The following is a 5,517-nucleotide window of genomic DNA, read 5'->3' on the forward strand; positions in this document are numbered from 1 at the left end:
CTTGCCACCCAACATCCATAGACTAGTGTTGAATGTGTGAATTTGGAACTCATTTTGGGTTTAGGCGTGAAGATCATAATTTTGTTTATTTGATTATTTCGGAGTTAAATAATTGATTCTAAATAATCAATTTCATATTAAATACCACAACAACAATCATTGTTAAAACCTTTTAAAAAAATAGTATTGCGTACACTTATTTTTTAATCCGAATTTAATAAACTGAATACATCTCAATTATTGTTAGCTACAAGACTACAATCCATTTACGATTATTTAATCTTATAAAAAAATTTCGTCCATGAATAGTAGAATATACCCCACCCTCTCCCCCATAAACAGAACCAGATTTCCCCTGTATAGTATGTGTTTCTCTAAATACCTCTATGCACTAGCTTAATCTCTCACTTTCTAATCCCAAATTTTTGTGTATCAAGCTTTTGTTAAGTTCATAATCTACTGAATTCGAAAGAATTCATACAAAAATGTCTTTGAATTTTCTATCTCCATTGCAATCCAAAGGAATCGCTTTCTCCGACACCTCCATATCCCAAACCCACCTTCTCAAGCTCCAAGGTATGTGTTCTACCAACTCAATGATTATTTCATTTCATGATTGATAATTCAAGCTAGCAGTATGTCAAATTGATGTAAATTCGATTCTTTATTGTTAATTTGAGAATTTATACAAACGGATTTCTATATATTTATATACTTAATAAATACTTATTTTTATAACTAAATATTTCATATACAAAAAAGTTTTTAAAAAAAGTTTTTATCTAGAAAATATAAGATTTTTATGTGAAAATATATATTTTTTTGTATAAATATGATTTTATAAAGAAAAAACATATTAGAAACAATTTTTTTGAAAAAAAAAGTTGCAAAAAAAAACTAAAATTAGGATGAATTCATAATAAAATTCTAAAATTTGGGCAAAAAAGGTAAAGTTTGGACCAAATTTGTAAAAAAAAATTTAAAATCCGGGCCAAAAGTGTAAATTTTGGACCAAATTTGTAATAAATTTTGAAATCTGGGCCAAAAATGTAATTTTTGAAAGTTGGATGACCTGTTGACCGGGTCAAAGGGTTAAATTGAATACGATTAGCGGTATTTGGACTTAATTGAATAAAAAAAATATATAGGGACTAAAATTAGGATGAATTCATAATAAAATTCTAAAATTTGGGCAAAAAAGGTAAAGTTTGGACCAAATTTGTAAAAAAAAAATTAAAATCCGGGCCAAAAGTGTAAATTTTGGTCCAAATTTGTAATAAAATTTGAAATCTGGGCCAAAAGTGTAATTTTTGAAAGTTGGATGACCTGTTGACCGGGTCAAAGGGTTAAATTGAATACGATTACCGGTATTTGGGACTTAATTGAATAAAAAAAATATACCGGTATTTGGGGCATCATTTAACCATTTGTCAACTTCCTCTTGCTCTTTATGTCATACATGCTAAAGCCTAAATGATACCGCTCAAGAGTTGCTTACTAAAATGACATAAAGAACGAGCTTGTCTTTCAAGATTATCATTCTTTTTCCATAATTAGAAAAATACTAGCTAGCCTGCAAAACTAAGGTCCCATTTGATTATTGTTGATCGGGAAAGATCTGTCTTGGTAAGAAATCCTGACCGAATAAGAAACCATTGGTAACGCTTCCTTCTTTCTCAGTCAATCGTTGGTTTTCTTCTTACCGAGCCAGAACTTTCTTTTCGAGTTAGATAGGCAAAGATTGATTTACCAAATAGATTTAGCTGCCCGAGTCAGGAAAAAATGTCTAACCCAACCCAGTCAGACGCATATCAAACAGGCCCTAAGCCTCCGAGTTCGTACTTCTAATTTTTTTCATTCTTGCAACAAATGCCAAACACTCATGTTGAATAACAAATTTTACAAGAACAATTTTTTCTCAATATAAAATTAAAACAAGTTGACATAAAAAAAATGAAATTATTAGAAAAATCTCAATATTTTCGAAAAAGTTTTGTTTTAATTTCAATTTTTTTTAACAGAAAAGTCATTACTATTTGATTTTACACGATAATATGTCATTTCCTATTAAAAGAAAAAAAAATTGTAAATTTGAACCAAAATGAAATAATCGAAATGTTTTTGTTTTTTTTTTTTTATTAAAGTGAAACTTTTTCGAAAATATCGAGACTTTTCTGACAATTTTCCAAAAAAAAAAAACTAATATTCATTCATAAACAAGTTTGTATACATATGACAAAAAAAATAGTAACAATATTTTTTTAACATTTTCATTTTGGTTTGCTAGAGTTAATTTGTCCATTTAAGAGAGCTATTGGTTTCATGAGGTTTTTGGCTATGATGTTGTTTGGTCTGACATTTGATGGTGATATGCAGGTGATATATATTGAAAACGATATTGGCAAGTCAGAATAGTATCTGTATATCAACATCCATTTTTGTATCATCTAAAATTAATTTTACAAGCTCTCACAAATCTCTCAGGATGAGGATGGAAACATGAGTATGGTAGAGTCAATGATTATTCGTTAGAATGAGAAGTTGGTCTCTGTGGAGTAGATGTGCCTATGAAAAAGAAACGATGGGTTTCCAGCTAACCGTAAAACGTTTAGATCAATATAAACCATCGTAATTTTAATACTCTTTGATTTAATCATGTAGGCATTTTTTTGACAATTTAATTAACCAGAAAGCTTTTATAAAAATATACAACCGTAATCAGGTATGATGGCTCATTCCAAATCCCTATAAATTTTTTTTCTAAATATCCAAATAATTTAGGCATTCGTCATTAAATTTAGAAAAAGAAACTTTTAATTACATTATATTTTGAATGATTATTGTTAAAAACTCTAAAAAAACACAATAGACAAAATCAACAGTTCATTTAATTCACTCAACCAATGATTTTTATCAACATAACCTCACTACAATAACACTCACTCTCATACAGAAATTTAAACCTAATTATATGAATGATTTACTGTATACAAACAAGAGTATGAAAAATCCCAAATGTAGATACAATGAACAAGAGAGAAAAATGAGAGAATATTGCAACTGTGTTTGTAAGAATAAGAACATCTGCAAGCCATTAGACCTTAAGTATCCAAGGCAAACCCGACAATTAGATCCGCGTGTTGACCCGTAAGCAATTAACAAGTTTAACTCCTCGGTCTATCAAACCTGCATTATTTAACTACCCATAAACAAATATGACTGCTAAACTAATAATTAATAGCTTACACTTAAAACCCTAAACAACCAAAATTTGTGTAACGCCCCGATTCTCAGCTTGGAGGAGGATTTTCTTGGAGACAAGAACTTGGAGATCAAGCATTCAGAAGCAAGGAGCTTGAAGGACCTGAGATCTATTGTAGTTAGCATCTTTTGGAAGGTGGTGGAGTCCTTGGCAAGTGATCGGAGAGTTGGGATTTATCTACCGAGTTGACATCTATAAGGTGAGTTGTCCTCACTATACTAAGGGGTCTAAGGCACCAAGGTCGGCCCATTTGATATGTTATCTTGAGCTGTGTTAGATGCTGAGTATGACTTAGTGTTGCATGCTAGTGATTATGCCTGTTAGGTAGGTCTGTAGGACTACCTGTGATGTTATATGTTTATTGCATGCTCGATTCTTATGATTTATGTGTTTGTTATATGGGATGGGTTGAGGTTGTACTGCTTCGTGCGGTAGCCAACAAACCCTAGGAGCATTCCAGTTGTGGTGTTGATTTCCTAGAGTTAGGGTTTTCTAACCCCCTTTAGAGGATAGATTGTGGAGCAATTGGTCCCTTCTCGAGTTCATGCTTTGGATCTGGACTCAAAGGAGTCCAGAGACCTTAACCCTTGGGGCTTTTTGTAGCTATTTTGGGAGTCATGAACTTAGGATGTTATTTTGGGGCTAAATCACCAAGTAATTCCATCTTGATGCTATTTGAGTGTCAAGGTCTGAACTTTACGTGATTATCATGCTTGGGAAGGTCAGATCTATGGTTTAAAGGAACAGATCTGACCTCAGGAGGTCTATGGAGTTTGTGCATGGCATGCACTCACCGAGTCCGAAGATCAGACTCGGCGAGTAGGATGAGGGTTTCCCGTAAATCACTTAGCGAGTAGACTTGTCGAGTTGGGGAAATAACTCGGTGAGTCAGGGAGAGTTAGGGGACTGGAGTTCAAAGCGGAACTCGCCGAGTTGTTCTTGAGACTCGGCGAGTTGAGTCGGGGTAGCCCCGCGATTCATGCCAGGTGTGACTCATCGAGTAAGGGGAAGGACTCGATGTGCCAAGAGGGACTAAGAGAGTCAGTAGACATGTGTAGACTCCCGGAGTCGCCCAAGTGCACTCGACGAGTCGGGTCAAAACTTGGCCGTTGACTTATGGTTGACTTTTAGGGTTTGGTCAATAGTGAGGCCTTTAAGCCAAGAGAGGGGTAAAATGGTCTTTTACCCTTCTGAAGGTGTTAAGATAGGTTTGAGTATAGTTATATTTATGAGAGATTTACTTTATGTGATTAGGTGGAGGCTTAATCACATTTCTATTGAGTCAGAGACTTACCGGGACACCTGAGGTGAGTCTTCTCACTATACGTTACCTAGAGTGGTATTATGTGTTGACCAGAGGGTCTTATGTGTTACGTATGAGATTATGTGCTATGTGATATATGTATGTTGTATGATGTTATAGACCGGACCGGAGGGTCCAACGAGCTATGACCGGACCAGAAGGTCCAACGAGCTACAACACTGGAGTGTCCCGCTGAGACACGTTGACCGGAGGGTCGTATTATAGCCTCGAGTGGCGTATGTGTTGTATGTGGTATTTTGGGGAACTCACCAAGCATTTATGCTTACAGTTGTTGTGTTATGTGTTTCAGGTACTAGCGAGGACCGTGGGAAGGCGTCGGCGTGACTCGTACACACTAGAGATAGAGTTTGATTTTTATGATCTTGGGATATGTTATGTTTCAAAAACTATTGTTGGAAATACTTGAGAATGTTTTTATATGAACTTGGTTGATGAAAAATGAAAAATTTGTTTTGAAATTTACGTTGTTACAAGTTGGTATCAGAGTCTTGGTTTCAGGGAATCGAATGCATCTTCGGGCGTATCTAAACTCAAACTGAGGATTTGAGGAAAATTTTTGATAATGAAGTAATTTTTTTTGAAAAGAGTAAAAAGAGTTTTGAGACAAACATAGCAGAGTCGTGTGTACGATCAGCCAGTTCCCGAACGGTGAATCCCCAAAAGTACCCTTACATTATGTGTTATGAGATATGTTATGTTACATTGTGCATGCTAGAGTAGGCTAGGTATTCATATTAGGACTAGAGTGGCCTGATTTGTGATGCCTTAGCCTAGGAGATTTCTGCTGCTGAGTTGCTTTTAGAGCGAGTAGATAGCAGTTAGGAGCTCATGAGAGGTCTATCGGAGGGTAGCCAATGCATGATGAGAGTAGAGTACTTGTGATCCAGGATCCAAGGAGGAGGACTTGAGGTGAATGCTGATGTGGTGTGGT

At 35.0% G+C, this 5,517-nt stretch overlaps 1 long non-coding RNA gene across 1 annotated transcript; it reads left to right on the top strand.

Moving 5' to 3' along the window:
* Nucleotides 1–317: 317 nt before the first annotated feature.
* LOC145052094 (uncharacterized) lies at nucleotides 318–5,044 on the top strand. The gene is made up of 3 exons (XR_013683972.1): nucleotides 318–576; nucleotides 2,377–3,461; nucleotides 4,876–5,044. It is a non-coding gene; the product is annotated as an uncharacterized LOC145052094 (long non-coding RNA).
* The last annotated feature ends 473 nt before the right edge of the window (nucleotides 5,045–5,517 follow it).

The sequence above is a fragment of the Lactuca serriola genome, chromosome 5 (assembly GCF_051521515.1).
Source record: "Lactuca serriola cultivar US96UC23 chromosome 5, Lser_US96UC23_V15, whole genome shotgun sequence".
Classification (NCBI taxonomy): Eukaryota; Viridiplantae; Streptophyta; class Magnoliopsida; order Asterales; family Asteraceae; genus Lactuca; species Lactuca serriola.